This window comes from Ciconia boyciana, chromosome 8 (assembly GCF_034638445.1).
Source record: "Ciconia boyciana chromosome 8, ASM3463844v1, whole genome shotgun sequence".
Taxonomy (NCBI): Eukaryota; Metazoa; Chordata; class Aves; order Ciconiiformes; family Ciconiidae; genus Ciconia; species Ciconia boyciana.
The window spans coordinates 59761340-59781693 of NC_132941.1; positions in this window are offsets into that span (position 1 = coordinate 59761340).

The following is a 20354-nucleotide window of genomic DNA, read 5'->3' on the forward strand; positions in this document are numbered from 1 at the left end:
CCATGAGAGACAGAAGCAGGTTAAAGTCTGATGCCTATATGGGAGAGAGGGAAGGTGCAAGAGAGATCCGGAGGTGGAGGAAGATTTGGGTACGCTGCCTGATACATTTCTCAGCCAAGCCCTATGGAATTGCTAAACTGGAGTAAGAATTCCACCCAAACTAACCACAAAATCTGGGCTATCCTTCAACGTTCAGCACCGCTCCTTTATAAACCAAGGAGGGAAAGGCCCCAAGAAGAGAGCAATGGGGAATCTGCCTCCTGGGGAGGCTCTGTGGGTCCCCTAACCGGGAGGGCATCCAGCGCGTTGTGAGACAGCTCCATCGCGGCACAGCTCGCAGGCCCTCCTGCCGGCGCCGGGCGTGTGCCGCGGCTGAGCAGCACCGCCTGCCCCGCACCAGCCTCTCCAGAGCGCTCAGTGTGGATTCGGGCTGCTGAGAAGCTGCCCCGCTGTTTGGTTGTTTAAGCTGTGGCTGCAGAAGAAAAGAAAAGCAAAACCATGGGTTGATTTATATCGCTTGGTTATTGTAAGTCATTCCCAAAAGAAACAAACAAACAACCCCAGACATTTTTAAACTTAACCATTTTAAAAATGGCAACGTGCTTCTATCATTTTCAGTAATTAAAGCATGAACAAAAATTAAAAAACTCCGCTGGCTCTTTTCATTTGATGATTTTCAAGCCTATTTTTTTTCCCCTCACATACTCCTTGCATATTTCATTCCTCGCAATCCTGTCCCCATTAGTGGTGATGACAAAGCTCCCATTGCTCCCCATGTGTGGGAGAATCACACTGTAAGTATGGATTTAATCACCAACCTTCAAAGTGACTAAAAAGCCAGATAGATGGGATTCCTGGGGAGATTTTCAAAAGTGAAGTTTGACATCCTGGCTCCTTCGATAACGTTGCTGCTATTTTCTAAAGCGTTTTGGAAAGTCTGCCCTTATGGGGCTAATTTCAGGTATCCCGAGGTACAGCTCCATAACTCGTTCCAGCGCCGAGCTGGCAGCGCTCCGCGCTGGTGTACTGGGGAGCCTGGGCACCCCTCGCGCCGGCACGACGGTGCTGCTGCCAAGCTCCGGCACTAGTTCCCCGTCTGCCGACTTCCAGGGCGTTGCAGAGGACGGGCGGGAAAATTTTACCCTTCTGCTATTTCCCACGTACGCAGAAAGTGCATGAACGGCCCTCTGGAAATGCTGACTCATGATTTCTACTGGGGGGAAATGACGAAGACCCCCTCAGATGCCGCTACCGTGTTAGAAAGAGCAGATCAAGACTCAGAGATTATTCTTGTAAGCATCTCGAATTAAAACCAGTAACGGGGTTAATTAAAGCACATAAAAGCAGGACGTTCAGCACTGAGCCATCTCAGCCCGTCCTTGGTATACGCAGGTGAGTCCCTTCGTTAGCCCGTGGCCGAGACCTTCCAGACAACCGACCGCATACAGTTTGCAAGGCATATTGCTCTGTGCTCAGAGCAACAAATTAACATTACAGCTATTACTTTTCTTGCTATTGGGCTGTTTTTTTAAAACAACAGCAGGTATTTCAATCTTCTTTTATTTTTGTGCATAGGAAGGGAAAGTTGTGAATAACATCCGCACAAAAGAACAGAAAACAGCTCCCTTATACTCATCAAAATTATATTTTTATTTTAATTTACACATTTAGGAAGCTTATCTCTGAATACCAAATGAACCCACCTACTTCAGTTTGCTCATTAACTATAATTTTATAGGCATGAAGTGGTATTTTTGAGGCAATATTAGTATTGGCACTTGGGTTCTGGATCCATATCTTTTCCTAAGGAAGCCAATGGGAAAATGCTAATTTATTTCAGTGACAGTAAGGTTGGACCTTAGTGAATAGTTATCTATCTGTACATGAAAATAGAGCAATGCCTATAAGGAGATGTACAGATACTGGTCTGCTCACACTTTTAGGCAATCTGAAGGAGCACAGTATACTTCCAACCAAAATACAGGAACACTTTATGCTACACAAAATAACTTTCCAGAACAAATACAACAAAAACATTAAGGCATGACTGTGTCTACTTATTAAGCAAAACAGTGTTGCATGAAAACAATCATTGCATATTGGGAGGTGAATTTTGTTGCACAGACCACATGCAGCCTTAGGGTCTGAAAACTAAGGGCTTGTGCTGGTTTCTGTGTTGTCAGGGCTGGAAAAAGGAGAGATCCTTGTTACGGCTTAGCTGTGCTGGCAGAAGTCCTGACCGCTGATGCAAGCTTAGTGGTCAGGCTGTGCTTTTATCAGCATACCTTTTATTCCACTTGGTGGTAGTTTTACTCTGTTGGTCAAAAGTAAACGAGGGCCTTTGTGTATATTAGCAGGGCTAATTATCAGGGCTAGACTGAAGGAAGTACCAGAAAGTTAATATACAAATACAGAAGGGATTATGTATTTCTTGTACGGATTCCAAGGCACCAGTTCAGCCTGCACCAGCAGAAGATGGGAGCTGCACGCAGGCTCCCAGTGCATCAAGCAGGGGCTTCCAGTGCAGATTCAGCCAGAGTTCAGTTTGCAGCACTCGCACTCCTAATAAGACCACGAATTAGACACAACTGCAAATTCCTCGGTTCTTATGCATTGTCTTTATCAGCTGCTTACATGAGCCACGGTAGTAACGCTATATGAAAAGGAACTGAGCCTGCATTTGTGAAGACAACTGCGTGCTAGCTATTTAAACGCCAGTCCGCTTTCGTTGACAGGGTAGTGTTTTTCATAAACAGTTTGCAAGTTGCTTCATATGTGTGTTTTTTTAATAACGGCTCAACGTTGATTGTATCAGCAAAGCTATTATGCTGAGCCCCTGCAGTAATTTGTCAAATAGTCATCTCCTGGCACATATTTTTTTTTCCTACAAAGGTGCTAATGATTACAAGTATGATTAATAACTGAACTAAACTGTTATTGCCGGGAAGTTCTTAGTACATTCAAGGAATCGTGACCTGTATAAAAAACAATGTTAAGAACAACAGAAGATGATCATACTTCACGGAAAGAATGTACGACCTGTAGTCATGTTTCCTTTTACCCTGCCATGCTTTTTTATTAGATCTCTGGATAGTAACCTTACGTGGGTCATTCGTCGGTCAACTGCTCATCTCTGCTGTTGTTCCAAGCAAGCTTCCTGAGCCACTACAGGAAGGACCGGATGATTTCTTTAAGGAATAGCACTATTTATAAAATAAATATAAAATCAGATCTCTATTTTGCACAAGCGACAAGTTATGAGAACTCCAGCAGCTGTATATTTGTTGAACACCCGCCTCCTGTGAGTATAAATTGCACCTTACTGAGTAGAAATAAAATACAGTCCACCAGAGACTTTGCTGCAAGGTGTAGCTGCTTGTCTATGGGCAAGTAATGACTTGCGTTTTCAGCTGCTCCTTAGTAAGAGCCTTAGTAATTGGAATCAGTTATTCAAAACATCTCTAAATGTGATTTAAATGGCAAGGATTTAATAACATAGAAAGAAGTCATTACAGAGGTTCAAGCAGGGGAGAAGGGAATTCCGTTTTTCAGAGCAGAGGGAGAAAAATAAAGCAATTACTTGATGTAAAGGCCAGAAACAGGACTCCTGCTGTCACAGAGAAATCAAATCTGTCAGCAATTAGTGGGATCTTAGGAGGCAAAGAACCCTTCAGTGTTGAACAGTGAATAAGGGGTTAGCAATTATATGAACTGATAAAAGTGTTCTGGTTTTCAAACAGCAGGTTAACAAGGCTTACTTTTTTCATAACTTCATGCAGATGTGATGAGTCACACTTTGTGACATTTTTCAAGAGGACTGTACGGAAAGGTAAGAAAATAATAAAGTGCATTGCAGTGCTGTTGCATCTGAGATGCTGCTGACTGACTTACTGCAAAGTGACCCACAGCACAATGATGGGACCAGCCCCAAAGGCTGTCACTTCTCACCGGGGCCAGGCAATAGCTTACTTAACTCTATAAAGGCTCTGCCTTTAAAAGTACTGTTTGTCTTCCATATGTGAGCACTTCTGTGACCAAAAAAACCCAATTATAATCAGGTCTCATTCTGTTTGACATCAGAACTACTCAGAAATCTCAGCAGAAGGTATTTATACCCCACAAGATTGATTCTTGAATAGAAGAGTTCATACAGGGAAACGGAAACGGACATGATTATGCCTTTTTGGTCTCAACTCTGGGTAATGCTTTATGCACTGTATAGACGTTACATGATTAATTTGCACAATAGAAAGAATATTTGTAGGAAACTGAAAGATGAGGGGACTGTCTCAGTATGCCAGACCAGCTGAGGCAGAACTAGAACTCCAGATCGCATGCTTTTATTGACTTTAATAAAAGAACTTTAAGAAACAAGCAGCAGAAAGAGATTAGGAACTCCATACATACAGCCGGTACCTTGAAAAACGTATAGGGAAACAGTGAGCTTTGAAGACTTCACCTTCATCCTAGCCTATCCTATTTTGTTCAGGCACCAAAGCCCATCAGAGCAGGAAAACAAAGGAGCTCTGGCAGTTTCAAAAGGCTTTCTCTCTCAAAACAGAGGGATGAAGTGTGTCTAGACTGAGGCGCAAAATCCTCCTGGAATGTCTAAAGAAATTAGGGCTATTGAGATTAGCAGAGAAGCCTTTCAGTGGAATCAACATACACAGAGAGCGTTGCTTTACAATAATTTTTCTCTAAGTGCCAAGTCCATCCACTGAAGCAAAAACCTTGTTGGCTTTATGTTGGGTGCTTGCTATATGGTATATCAAACTCCTGCAGGCAAAGATGATGGGTTTCTGAGCTCCTCCAGCCTGGAGACGAAACAAGAATAGTCTGTGCCCGGTCAGGGAGTTGTACTGGGGCTTTTTCCCAGTCCAAGACAGAAAGCGACCTGAGTGCTGGCTGAAGAAAAACCATGGTGTGAAGGTCCAAGATGGAAAGGTGCAGCTGGGCCTTCTACCATATCGAGTATTACCTCATTCCTTACACCGCAGAGTAAGGCATCATACCCACTTTCGCATGATTTTTAAAAAACTGATGTAATGTAGAGCTATGCTGGCATTGCATTGGGTATTAGCATATTGTTGGGTGGTGGTGTGAAGGTAAATCAGAAGAAGTTAAAGAAAACCAATAAAACCAAAACCCCGGTCCAGATCAAGGTTTCTCTTACCTAAAAATCTTACAAAGACATCCTTTGCAGAATGGGGAGTGGAGGCGATAATAGAAAATACAACATTTCTAGTGAGAAGTTGATATTACCTTCCAAGAGCCATGCAAATCACGTATCAAATCGACATGAGAGGAACGTCTGAAGGAAACATTAGACTGCTCCGGTAGCCTAGGCATCTTGGAAAAGCAACATTTTAAAGCAAATTAAGATAAACCCCCTGAGAATGACTAAAAATCCCTTGAACTTCATTCATTTCTCAAGTGATTTTTAATTTAAATTTTTAATTAATATGTATTTTAGGGCTGTCATGGTTTAACCTCAGTTGGCAAGTCCATCCCAGCTGAAACCAGGAGAAGGTCCTAGGAAGGTTTGGAAACCACCTAGTACTAAAAAAAGTCAAAAGAAAAACCCAAAAATGTATGCATTGGAGGATGAACCTGCATCATCGTGTGAATGCATATTTATTTTTTTAAATAATTCAAATTCTTTTAAAGAAAATACAGTTTTCAGGAGTTTGTGTCCTGTGCACTGTTCTAAAAAACCCGCTGTTTTTCAAATTGCTTTGCAGGTGAATTTCTATGAGCATGTTTGTTTCTGTATGGAAAGATGGTAGATGTACAGGGGATATTATTTCCTAACCCTTAGGCCATCATCCTCTTTTTTCTCTCCTGGGCACTTAAAGGATTGCTTGAGCTGAATATCACCCTATCTGTGAACAACTCCTTTTCTGATCCCTCGTGCTTTCTCTAGGATGAAGGAAAGCTTCCAAGGAGATTCACTTTCAAGTGAATCCATCAGGTTGCTCTGACCTGGGTAAATCCTTTGGATGTCATATCAAAACACTTGAGATAGCTTCCCATTTCATCACCTTTTGAACCCCATTCTGAGTTGCTTTCTGATCCACGCATTTTTGGTTCGTGATGCATGTGTTAACACGCAATTACCACTGATCTCAATAGCAACTGACGTGTTCGTTATCTTGCCAGATCAGGCCTTGTTTTAGGTATTTCACAATCTCACATTAAGGAAGCACTAAATAGTGAATGCCTATGGAAAAACAGAAGCATAAATCCCATGGAGGTGATTTTTCACTATTTTTTTACTGCAAAAACATTGAGATGTGGTAAATTAAAAGAGGTAAATTATTAAAAGGATTCTTAAAAGGAGTCTGAAAAAGATTATCAAAAGGAGAGGTAAAAAAAAAAAGAGGCAAAATCTTGGCCTGTGTGATGAACCTAGATGGGGTATAGTGATGAGGGTTACGTGTTTGACACCTCCTGCTTTGCTTCCAGGAACTCGCGGTGAAATGTCTTTTCTAAATCCACGGGCACGGAAATCGCCCACTCCCAAGAGAAGTTCACGTGGTGCTGAGAGCTGGTCCCCGGTGTGCGGGTGGAAGGAGGGTTCTCCACGGGCCGTTGCAATAGGGCAGGAGCTGATGTACACAGTTTTGTCAGAATTTCCTCAGTTTCCGGTCCATATCTTAGAATTTCTAGGAGGTCTCCTGTCTTATTTTGGGAGTGATGTATCCAAATTTAGCAAGAACAAGTTTCCAATTTCAGTGTGAAGTTTTGAGTTTCCTGCTTCTCTGAGAGCAGAGATCCAGAGGATTTATTCAAGAAGGAGCTGCCAGAAGCGAGCAATCTTGCTGGCAATCCAGCTGTCTCTTGTGCCTTCTTGTCTGGGGAAAATTAGTAGGTTTTAGGGAAAAGCTTTGATGGAAACCAGCATGACTTCACATTTCTTTGAACTTTAGTTTGGCTTCAGGACTGAACGTGGCACAAAGACCACACTTGTTGCATCGCTTGCTGGTCATGGACAATTCTCAGATTTTTATGGTGATACAACAGCAGCTGTCATGGCTGCTAAGAGGAGTTAACTCTTCTATAGGGCACGTAATGCCCCTTCCATGGATCAGAGAGTGCCTATGGACTGCCCGGGCCATCCCTAGAGCATGTTACCCAAACGCCTTTCCAAAAGCAGCTCCCTGAAAACTCATTTCACTGATTTTTACAGCACAAGGCAGTGCCCATCTATTGTTTCCCATGAAAATGTGTGTAGGTAGGGGGAGGAGAATATCTATTTGGCAAGATATTCTCTTCCTTTGCTTCTTGAAAGAGAAGTGAAATGGATGTGCTTACACCAAACGATTTTACGCCAGATTCCATAGCTGCAATTTAGGGATGAATCAATTCAAGTCGGTGCCTTGGGAGCTGCAAGCAGAGAAAAGATTGCCACTTGGGAGCTGTCATCAGAGCAGGGCTGTGCTGGGACGGGCTATTTGATAAATAGTTTCCTGTGGGTCATGGTAGTGCTGAGTGTCTGCAGGGGGTGCCTGGGCTTCCTCCAGGGAACCTGCCCGACATCCTTATGGGGCCATTTTCTCAATCGCTCTCCAGATTTCAGTGATTAAGATCTTATCTTTGGCAACTTTCATCCTCGAATATCCGCAAACACTTTGCAAAACAGCACACGAGATATCCATAGCTATTTACCACTTGGTAAACTGATTGCATCAGACCGGAGGAGGAAATTTATTTCCTTGTGAAATATGATCTCATAAAAATCCCTCGGACAGCAGGCATTGCAATGAACTGTGCATGGCATTGCTACCTCCAACAGAGGCTGGAGATTTAGCTCAATTATACTGCAGTTTGCCTTTAATAAAAAGGATTTTTCACAGACAAAAGCTTAAGCGTAGGAAACTGGGGGAGCGCCACGTCGTCATCGTTGTCGTGTCCCCCCCCCGGCTCGCTGTGCTGCGTGGGGAATGTGGAGGGCGAGTTCCTTATCAGGAACCAGGGGAGAGGAATTCTTTTCAGGTAAGCCAGAAGCCAAGTTGCAAAATAACCTGTGCCATACAGATAGAGGCCTCTACTTTTCCAGAATTACTGTTTGCTTTGTTGCAATCCTTATGCAGATTGCAGATTTGAGGGATGATTTTTTTAAAAAAATCACCTTCTCCTGCACTTGCGGGAAGCGCAATTTGTTAAATTTTACTGTCCTTGCCAGCCCCCGCCCCTTGACTGTATTTAAGTTGCCAACAAAGAGCATCGTGGTCCTGCTGACCCTAACATATTTGGCCAGTTTGCATCCCAAAGTGCCAGGCAGAAGCAGCGGGCTTTGTGCTTTCTCAGTGTTATTGTTGGGCGAAAGAGTCACTTGAAGGCTGGAGCTGGGAGCAGCAGTGTTCAGCATCCAGCCGCTTTTGGCTCTTGAGATGTGAAAGGCGGCCACTTGGGGTTCATTACATGGCGCGGCGTGGCACTGATGCCGCGGCATTGTGCGGCGCGGGAATCCCGGCCGCCTCCTGGCTCTGGTACAAGGCCTGGTTTTCTGCCTGGATGCTCACGTCTCCCTTTCTTTCCATTGTGTTGCCCGGTGTCCAGAAATAAAGGATACACGGCACGTAGGGAGGGGAGGGGGAGGAAGAAAGGAGTGTAATTTGTAAAGGAAATATTTCCACTAGCTAAAGTTTAAATTGACTAAATCGGTATTTAGTCAGCCGCTTCACTTGAGGAATTGTATTTATTATCTTACAAAATATTTTAAATCATGCTAGTTCCTTCCTTCCTCAGATTTTTATGTACTTTCATCATTTATTGTTGAAATGACTACCTCATTCAAAAATACATTACAACAATTTTCTACGTAAATGTGATCAAACCCAGAAATATATTGCTTTTTAAAAATGGAAGAAAAAGTGTTGTCATAATTATTTTGAGCTTGCTAGGTTTAAAAGGGTCAGCTGTTTCTGTGAGTTTTTAAATGAGCAATGAACAATGGTTTTAATCTAAATTGTTTTAAAGTGATACTGAGAAAGCCCTTGTTCATACGAAAACCAAGACCAAAACAGTTTCAAAAACGGTTTCAGAAATTCTTTTTTTTTTAATGCAGAAGAAAAACAAGGGCATTTTTAATTAACGTGAACTTGTTGAAGAGTATCAATACCTCCTACAATTTCAGCAGCCATACGAGAGTCACAACCGTCTTTGCTTCCGAGAGAGCTCCAGCCAGAAGGCAGCGAGTGCACGGTGCCGGAGCCTCTGGGAGAGGTACCCACGTGCCAGATCAGGACAGACACACAGCCAGCTGCGGAGCAAGGGCAGAGAGTCCTTACAGAAGCAACCTGTATAATATATACCGCTCATTAACAAGTCAAGCCTTTTAAATTAATACTTTGCCAGCTCATTTGTTTTCATTCAGGAAGAAAATATTCTGTGGCTGTATTCACGTAAATCACCTTTTTTTTTGATGGGTTCCTGATGCCACGGGGCTTGTTCCAGTGGAAAAGAATCCCCCTTGGCTCCAGTGATCTCTGGTCAGGTCTCTGGGTTTTTTTAGAGCTTATCCATCATAATAAGACTGTTCTGAGGCTGAGGGTACATGCTGTGGACACATCGGCAGCCGCAACTGAGATAATAGCTGAGCAGGTGGTAATTATTGTGATGAACCGCTGTTGCTTACCTTCAAATTTCAGGCGGCCGCTCTGTTTTAGCACACCCCTTTATTGCAGTCCCTTCCCTGGGCTTTCAGTGGAAGCCTCTTTATCTGCTCTGGGGGTCTCTGCGGTTCGTAAACTCTTTCTGTGCACCGGGTGCTATTACTTGCATATTCTTACAGCGCCTAGTATCACCTGGTTGAAGCCCTGTCATATATCTGCTAAATAATACCAGCCACAACGGCTGTAATCTGGTATTTTCTAAGCTGGACCTGCAGTTCCATTTTTCAGCAGTTCAGTCACTTGTTGCACAGACAGAAAGAAAATTAAGCACAAGCACTGATCTTTCTCTCTATTAACCTCAGGGCTTCCAGCTTCGCTCCTCCCTGCTTCTAAATCACTGTTTATGGCTATTTTTACAAGAGAAGATTAATGGATTTAAATGGGCACAGGTAATTCTGCATTGTTCGAAGTCTCTTCCAATAGCACCTGCTGTAAATTCTTTAGCGCTCGTTATCTCTGCAACACATCTCGGCCTTTAAACAGTTTGTTCGGTGGAGGAGGGGTGTGAAGGGTCACAGTGCCCTGGGAGCTTTTCAAAAGCATCTCTTAGGCTTTAGGGATGCTGTGCCCTTGGTTGGGAGGGTTTTGCTTTCACAGGATCTCAGCCAGACTGGACACTGTGCATCTCTCCCAGCCAGCATGCCCCTCGGAGTGAACTTACGTTGCTGCTCCAGGGTTCACGGAGGCTGTGGGAGAAGTGCCCGTACTAATGGTTTTAGACGTTAGCTTTTCCTTTTGTAATTTCCTCTCATTCGGTACGTTCAGCTCTCAGCTGAGCTTTGTTCCAATAGCCTGGGGGGGATGTGACTTCACCGAGATATAAAACACACACACACAAAAAGAAAATGCTTGAAAAATCGCAATGACATGGTTGTGTTGGTAGCTTGTGATTTTCTGAAATGAAATGTGCCTAGACAATGAAAATTGAGCCAAGATACTATATTTTCCAAGCAACCTTTTTAGCCTTCAAAGAGGCTCCTTGGAAAAGCTGCACGCCAGTAAGCTACCTTCCTGATGCAATCTCTTTTTGCAGTCCTAAGAGGAAAAACGCACAATATAATGGCTAACATTGCATTAAGTGGATGGGCTCACATTGCAGCAGGCTGAGATGGACGGATGGCCAGAAACAGCAAGTGGAAAAGCCAAATGGCAGAAGGTACAGCACCACGCTGCGGTGCAGGCGTGGGTGCGGGTGCGGGGAAGGGGCTGCCGCTCCAGCATGGCCCACACCGACGGGTCCGGCTGGGGAACCATGCCCCACGCAGGCACTAATGCCTCTGTAAATCAGCCGGGTATTCAGGGATGCAAATTAGCAGTGCCAGTGCAGAAAATACAGGACTTCTGTGTCTAACTAGTTGCAGGTGGAAAACCACGGGCAATGTTTCAAGAAGTGGCTTTGAAAGTTGGCCCGTTGCGACCATAAACAAGAAACTAAAGAGCTTTACAGTATGTACTTACAGCTTTTAATTTTCTCTCCCTGTTCACAGATATCCGAGTATCTCGCACGCTCGCGGACAAGTATTTTGATTGTTCAGCCCTGGTTTTACATTTAATAGCCTTGCTACCTTCTCCCCACAGCGATCACATTCTGCTCCCACATGTGGAACAGTTTACGTTTCTCTTTTGCATAGAGGTGGAAGGCAGTCGGGCTCAGTTTTCACGGTGAGCAGAACGGGCTCGCAGGCTTTGTCTGGAGCCCGTCAGGAGCCCGGTCTCACTGCCACGAGTGTTGCACGACAGGGGAGGCATCGCAGAGAAAGGGCTGGGATCCAGCAGCGCTGCCTGAAAACCAGGTTTCTGCCTCTTCCACAGCTATTCTCTAGCCTGGTGGCACCGAACAGTCATTAACAACCGGTGCAATTTTAGAGCGACTTGTATTTACACAGAAGGACAAGGACTCATTATCGTCGTCATCTACATATTGTTGTTTTACATAACAGCTGCAGTAGAGCAAGTGCACTTTGGTCAATAGTTTCATTTATAATAAAGTAATAAATTAGGAATATTTTTCCCTTGACAATAAGTTTTATGCCAAGATTTTATGTAGCTTAAAGCAAGTTGTCAATTAGGCTACTTAAATTAATTTTTGGCAGCAGTTAATTGGAGCCTAGAGTCTTTTGTCTTTAAACAGCTAATCCTAAACAAGAAAATACAATGATTAAATGTTTCTTAAACAATATTATTCACAGAATTTAAAATATAGCATTTAATTAAGATTTGGACTTGTTAATCTTTTTTTAATTTTTTTAGAGAGATTAATTTAAATTTCTTCAAATAAAATTGCTGCCATGACTCTGATTAAACTGGCTTACCACAGGGCTACGGTCTGAGACCTTCCAACACTCCTACAGCTCGTATACCCAAAGGCAAATTATTTTGGATTACTTTCTAAAGAGACATATTTTGTCCTTTCAGAGAACCAGGACATTCCCATTTGGAGCTCCGGAAGTCTAAGATTTGTGTTCACAGGATAAAAATTCTGTATTATTACACTCAGGTACTGGTAAATATGCTGAACAAATAAAAGACTTCAGTAAGGCTTCCCAGCATGGCCGGCTTCTGGGCAGGAAACCAAGACTTCTTAAAACCAGAAATCACGGAGGTTTACTTCAAAAAGGCCGGTAACCAAAAATTCAGTCCAAAGTTATGATTAGACTAATGTGCTTCATATCAATGAAAGCAGAGAAGCTAGCGAGAGATCGCCCAGTCTTGGTTTAAAATTTTTCCAGTTCTGGAAATCTGCTGTATTCCTGGTTAAATGTACCATACGGTATCATGATTTGCAGAGAAATGACTCCTGATAGAGTAATATTCCTGACTGAATCTCTTATTTATATCCACCATCAGTTATGGAAAGGAGAGTGAATTAAGGCACAGTTCTTTGGTACGTTACATAGGAGTTAAGATTAGATAATTATAAAGCTTCCTACTATGAAATCCTGGAAGCTAATTTGTAATTAATGAATTAATTAAAGAGCGAAAAAGATGATGCATTTTAAACGATAAGTGTATCTAGTCACCTTGTCTCTCATAATTCTGGTCTTCAGTGCCTCCTTCTTTACTGGCAGGGAATATACATCAGGCAGACTTCATATATTTAAGAACTGGAGCAAGAGCCTGTTCGTTTAAGTACCCAATCACAGAAAACCAGCTCTTATAGAGAACGAGGCATAGCTATATAGACAGAGTGTCCCCAGCTTCGGGGCAACAGGAGACCTCACACCATATTTCCTTTTCTCTGCTAGAGAAGGAGAGTTTGGGGCTCCAGGCACAAAACGCACTGTTTGAACTAACTTTCCACCCAGCTCTTGCATTACCACTGCCACCATCCACGTGAAGGGAAAGCCCGTTCGTTGCTGTTTTGTGGTGGGAAAGCCCGTTGCTACAGAATTCATGCACAAGGACAGCAAGTGCAAGCAGCTAGGAGTAATCCAAGCTGAACTACTTTGGTTTGAAACCAAGGAACTGCTGTTAGGGAACCATCTTAGTGACTTCTTTCGCAAGAGATCTGCAGCACTGCCAGTCCATGTATTCAGAAAGTCCCTCCTCATTTATGGGGTTTTCAGACAAAGAAATGTTGGGTTCCTTCATTAATGTCTTCATGTGTTTGAGCCTTTGGGCTTTGCCTTCTTGACCACTTCTTTGCAGGCAAGTAGCTAGAAAACTCTTCCCTTCACTTGAAAATAAAATGAAATTCAAATGCATTTACTGGACTGTAGCAACTGGGCCTTCATGAAAACCATCAAAATTCATGAGTCATCCTAAAACCACAAAGGAAGCTAAGAATGCTGCACAAGGCCATATGTCTCAAAAAGAAAGAGCATTGCTTTTTAACTGGAGGCACTGAGCCTGGTTGTTATTTGAAAATTAGTAGGAGAGCTTCTCTGTTATGGTGGTATTTTCTTATGTCTCAATATCACCCAGCACAGAGGCACTGAATCAGTCTACAAAAAAAATGAAGGTGAGAATGGCCGAAATAAAATGTGAAATGCACGGGACTGTTTTCATTGTCCAAGGTGACTGAAATGCAGAACAGTCTTTTCAGTTATTTAAAAACAATTTCACTTCACTTGTGAAAAACTGATTTTTGGTTTGAGACAAAATGATTCAACTTTTAATGAAAACCCACACATTGGAAAGATGGTCATCAAATATAGACTCAAAATATAGTATCAAGATCAAATGCTTACTCATGGGCAACTGCTGAAAAAACCTTGAACTATATAAATTAAAACCAGATGCTTTAAATTAAAACACATAAATTACTGATGCTGATATTACTATAAATTTCAGTGATGAAAATACATCACTCAAGACTTTAAGGGAGATTCTAAAGGTTACATATAGGAGTCGTTTGCATTATTAAACAAAGTGTCACCTGAAGAAGTTCCCTGGAAGAATGTAGGAGGTAAAGCATCTCAGGTTATTGTGACATGATGCAACTACTATTGCTGGTTTTATTCTGCGTCGATGTTGTATATCTTAGGCATTTCTTTGTTTAGTTTCTGGTGTGCATTCAGAGTCTGAACATAGAGCCCCGTGTAGCTCATTCTATTTCCAGCTGGACATGCACTTTCTCCCTGTCCTCTATACAGAGAACACAGCTGGAACCAGTAACATCTCTGCAAATGAACTGAACTTTAAGTTCAACCATTGCAATAAGTTCAACCATTCAACAGGCTGCTTAGTGTCTTTCTAACCCCAGTGTAATTTGGTATTATTTCCACTAAATAACAGTCAAATCTTGTATATATGTATGGAAAGCTTCCATGTCCTCAGGATAGCACACTAGTTAAAAATATCATTTATCTGGAGTAAACAGTAAAAACAAAAGCTATATTTATAGCTCATTATTTTAGAAGGGTGACATTTACCTCCAGCTGGAGTATTAGAATTTTGTGTTAAGCAGGTTTGGTTTTGAACAGTTTGAAACAGTGCAACAATGTTGAAAACCATATATCAGTATAATAAACAGATGTTATAAATATATAAAATATGTGTATACATGTATAGCTGAACTATGTGAGGGCACAAATATATATATATTCTCACACATACATGCATGTGAATATAGGAATTTTCTTAACTACACACATATGAAGTATATTTTATTAAGAGAATCCAAGTTTTCATGTATTTATTCTAGCTGTTTATAGGAAAGCTTCTTTGGTTTCTTTTAAAACCATTTTCAGACTTTTCTATTGTGACCACCCAATATTTATATTTAATATTCTATATCTAGTAAACTGTTTCTCATCTAGGACTTTACTAGATACAGATGAAACATTGCTTAAAGAGGAGAAAAATCAACTCATAAAAAATGCACCTTGTAAATACCATAAAGTATTTGTTCATGAGTTTCTTTGAATTCTCTGTTTGTATTATTATTTTTAACGATGATACAATCAGTGGGAATGCAGTATCAACAACTGGCATAACCAGAGGTGGAAGAGGCAAAAATGACGGAGATTCCCTGATATTTTTCCATGCTGCAATATTTGAAGAAGATTTGAGGTACTCGCAGTCCTTGATTTATAAACTGACTGCACAATCTTTTTCTGATACCCCCCTCCCACACACACACCAATTTTTATTTCTGTATGAAGGAAGATATTTTTTACTGTAAATTGACATTAGCTTCTTGATGACTGAACTACCTGAAGATGATTTGTTGGTTTTGGACATCCAGCTACCATTAATTTATCATGGGATTGGGTGTCAAACTCTTCAGGTTTCTTTGGAATTACTGAAAAATCGTGTTACAGAAAAAGGAATTTATACGCAGGGGTTTTTTTGTTCATTTAAAACACTACTTATAAACAGTAAAATTAGTTTACTCATCAGTGAAAATAATTCATTCACTGTCTGCCTCAGTCAGTTATACTCTCTGTCTCCAATGCCAGAACTAAAAAGTGACCTAGCATGGTTTGTAAAGCCCAGATGATTGCCCATGATGCTTTTTTTAATATATAAAGGGGAGCTTAAAAAATAGCTTCTTATGTCAGGAAGCTCTACCAGATTATCAATGACCCAATGACAGGATTTCACCAACCTGCCACACACTATGCCCAATGACTTCTTCTGTAATTAAATCATAGCTTCCAGAAAACAACGAAGCTAGAGACCCCCCAATTTTCCTGATCATTTTTGCCCATGGATAATCACCAACACTGTTTAAAACATACATCTTTCTTGTAACTGAAGTTCACCCAGCTGTAACATCAAAATCTTTCTTGTCATTACACCCTTTTTCAAAACATGTAGAAAAATGCTCAAGCTACAAAATTTTGAGCATTCCTCCCACCCTGCCTGCACTTCACCCTCCTGGTGACCACCATCCTCCACCATCCAACCTTTTAAAAATAAGACCATGTATTTTCCTAATCCACGTTTTGTCATTCTTCCTTTCAAGCTTATGCAGCAATTTGAAGCTGAGCTAACCTTCCTATGACCTTGAAAAGGTAAGGGAAAACCCTATGTTAACAATTCTTCTCTCTCCTTATTTGGGTAAACTAGAAGCCATGAGAGCCTTTTATTGACTTTCACTATAGTTTTCACCCTTGGCAGTACAACTGAACCTGCCCTGACCTCTTTTGACCAAGCGCCTTTGTCCGACAAACTGTTCAAAGCATCTTGCAGCCAGATGTGAGCCCCCACACCCTGAGTGTATACGCTCGACTGTACAGATCTCCTCCTACCTCCCCTGACTGCTTGTACCGCCAGCAATCGCCTTCAGCTTGCTGCCAGCTGGCCTGATTCTGAGATAAGACCCACTGGCCGGGTTAAGAAAATGACACCTGATCATGGGGCTGGTCTTGTTCCCATGAGCTGCACCCTCTCTGAAGGCTCAGTTGCGTCTTGAAAAACCACTCCATGCTGAAGGGAATAAAAGCAGCACCTTCCACAGGCCATGGGAGGAACACGTGCAGTTCCTCTCTCCTGCCCTTCTAGCAGGGCTTGCTCTACACGTTCCTCAAAGGAGCAGAAGAGTGCATTTGCGACCACCCCAGCTACAAAGGAGAGCACTGAGGATGGGAAGAGAACCCTGAAAGCATGGACTTGTGTAATGCAATCTGTCCATCTGCTTATCACTGAATAAAAGAATCTTCTCCTTCCTACGTGGACAGTCATCTCTCAGTCTGCCTGGCAACGGCTCACAAAGATCTCACCCATTACCCCATATTTCTCTATCTCAAAGACTGTCCATACAAACTCTTACTGTCTTGTGATTTATGTAGCATTGATCTGCCTAGAGCTTGGCTACTTGGTTAGGCAGCTAATTTTAATCTCATGGCTGTCAGGACGCAGACAAACCAAGGTGACTAGAGTCAAACAGAAAAAACCAACAACAGTCCCTCTGCCTGAACACTTGCACAGAGTTTACACTGACTTCTGTAGGCTTTGGATTAGATATTCAAGATTGTTACTAGCTCTTATTGTACCTAAACTTCTTTGAATCACACTTTACTTCTTGCGTTCATTGTATTATTTGTCCTAGATTTCTATGAGCAAATACGGTTGCTTCTCTTTCCTGTTCACCAGCCATTTCAACCACTTTCCAGTCTTTTGCACTCTTATGGGCATATTCACATCCTGAGCTCTAACAAAGTACTCCTCTCAGTCCTATTTTGATCCCATTTCAATCTTATTTTGGCTCATTTCTCAATACACTTGGACATCCTTGTGTCTGTCAGCAACAAATATTTGTTTATCAGCTTTTTCTCTGACTCACACAGTGTTGAAAACCTGAACACTACTCATTGCAAACAGCACTTCTGACTTCTTATTTACTTCAAGGTTCTCCTTATACTTAGCTGCCATCTCTGTCTCCCTGCTCCACTTGACTATATCCAACATCTGGAAAGCAGATCTATCCCTGAAGTCAATCTGACTCACATTATCTGGAAATAGCCTGGTTCCATTATAACAAGACCTTCACTGCCCCATTGCCTTCATGGCTGAAAGACATCTCAGCCAATGGGGGCATGGATTAATGTCCTGAAGGGAAAATGTGCAAACCTTCTAACGAGCTTTTTCTTCTCTGTATGAAAGAACCATCAGCAACTGAAGCTTCCTTGTAATTCTTTAGTTAGGCATTCAAAATTAATTTCTATTCCCTCCAAAAATGAGACTCATGCAATAATGAACCCGCTCTAAAAATACTTGTTTTGTAACAAATCCACTAAAAGAGAAAGGGTTGCTACCAGGTTTGATCTACAAGCCTACCAAGCTCCTGCCAGTAAATACCGACATATTCTCACCTGGCAAAAATAAAAGTGGGTGTTTTTAAGTTTAAATATTCACATACCTATGAGATTTTCAGCCAGCTCTACAGGATGTAATATTGCTGATAGTCCTTGAAAAAATCCCCAACCAAAATATGAAACCTTCTTTCTCACCCCTTCGACCCCCGTCAACACTGTTATTTGGATCAGGTGTTTTTGAAGTTTGCACATGGCAGTCTCATTTGCATTTAATGTCCTTCAGATTACTTCCTTTTTGTTGTGCTAAACACCTCTCTCGGTTGAGTCTAATTTGATGAGGTCATGCTGTGACTCCTGACCCTTTGGGTTCTAAATGAAACCATCTGACAAAAAAAGTAAGTAGAGTGAGTCTTTTGCCTGTTCGTGGACATTTGATATTTGCAGATGTGCAGCAAGTTTTACAGACAACTCCTTTGCCAGGCTAACGCTTGATTGGAGAAGTGGAAATAAGTGAATTCCTAGAGAGAATAAAATATTCCAAAAATAAATAGGTCATGGTAATCCAGTCTCCACAACTCCACTAGCTAAAATAAAAATAAATCAGAAGAAATAAATATGACCATTATCTAAGTCAAGGGAATCCTAAATTCCAGCAAAGCTTTTCTGCCCCAAAAATGACTTAATATCTTGGTGTTTTATTCAAATGTTTGTGAATGGAAACACCTGCATGGCTTGGCACGGAGACCCCGGGACTGTTTGGTGGCTCAGAGGTAGGCCATCGCGCGCACAGGAACCCTCCACCTGCTTTGGGCTGATGTGCCCACTCTGCCGCAGCATTTATTGAAAGGCTGAAGAGGTGCATATTTATTTCCAGTTGTCTACAGCCTGTATATAGAGGAGGTCAGCCTGGATGATCTTGCAGTCCTCATCTGGCCCTAAAAGTCTGGATCTGTTACTATGGCTTTGAAATGCTCTCAAGCACTGATCACTTTATTCCAGGCTAATTTTATGTAGAGGGAGTCACTGGAACATTAACACATATGGTCAAATAAGGAGCCAGAATGCTATTCCAGACTTTTCTGGCCCCAAAATAGATCTGAGTTTTACTAGAATATTATGATATAAAACTGGAAAAGGAAATAAGTAAGCTCGGAAATTTCTTCAGAATATTTTTTCAATGTTCCTCTGCTCATCAGTCTTTACTTTGAGAGGCTGGAGTGGGACCATGCTTAAATAATATTTGGGTTTTAGCCAAAATACACTGAAACTGTCAGAAAGAACTCATCAGTGAACATTAGATGAGGCCATATATCCCTTTTTATTTGTAACTCTTCCCGTGCCAACCCTCCCCACTTCTACATACACACGTAATTTCCCATATGAACTCTATGGCTAATTGTACAGCTGCCTGTGGTATGCATGCCCTCCGTAGTAAGGCTATTTCAGAATTATCTGACTGTAGTAAATCATCTTGAGATATACTGTAATTAAGTAGGAATATGCAAAGCATCAGACAGATTATCTTTGAAATGCATCAAAGTACATTATATTATAAAAAAATTAGGAAAATCTGTAGGTCATACATTCACTAAACTCTTCTACCTTATATGAAAATGAGTCATTTTCCATCATACCCTGGGGGTGAGGAGGCTGTCAGATGAAGAAATAAAAGACACTGCTAGTTAAGGAGAGCAGACCATGCCAAATCACTAATTAAAATTTAGATTTTTTGTGTAGAGAGCAGGTGCATATGCTAAAAGCTATTCCAGAACTGGACCAACTTTTACCTCACTTTTTTTTTTAAATGGTATTTTACAGACCTGAGTAAAGGCCTCAAAGACTGAATGTATTATTGAACCAAAGTCTTAGATGTATACACATAAAAATGGAGCACTCAGCATTGCATCTTAATTTTCAAAGAACATATTTTCAATTAATCTGACAGCTTCTGAAAGAACAGGTTTAAAAAATCAATTTAAAAATAATTTTTAAAATGGTATGATTGATCAAATTATGTTCGTAATATTCAGGACTGAGATACAGATATATAAATATCTTTAGTTACATCTTAACACAGCCTTGATTCTTGCAGTTTCAAGACCCCATGTCTTTTCAGTTGTCCACTAAATTAACTGTGCACCTAATAAGGGGTCAGAAGGAATTTATTATCATTGCTGTGTTCATTATGATAGTTCTATGAAACTTTACCTACCTGAATCTGAGCTATGTTTTTCATTTATATATTAATTGTGTAGACCAGTAGTCGAAATGGCTCTTTAGAAGTAAAGTTGTTGTCAATGGAAAGGAGCAGTGGCAGGAATTACAGCCAAGCAGCCACAGCAGTTCTAGTAATTACAACCTCATCAGCACTTACAGAAATGTGAACTATTTTGACACATCCGTTTCTATTCATGTATCCCCAAATCCTCAGAATTATTTGGAAGAGTTTTACTCCCACTGCCTTCAGCAGGAA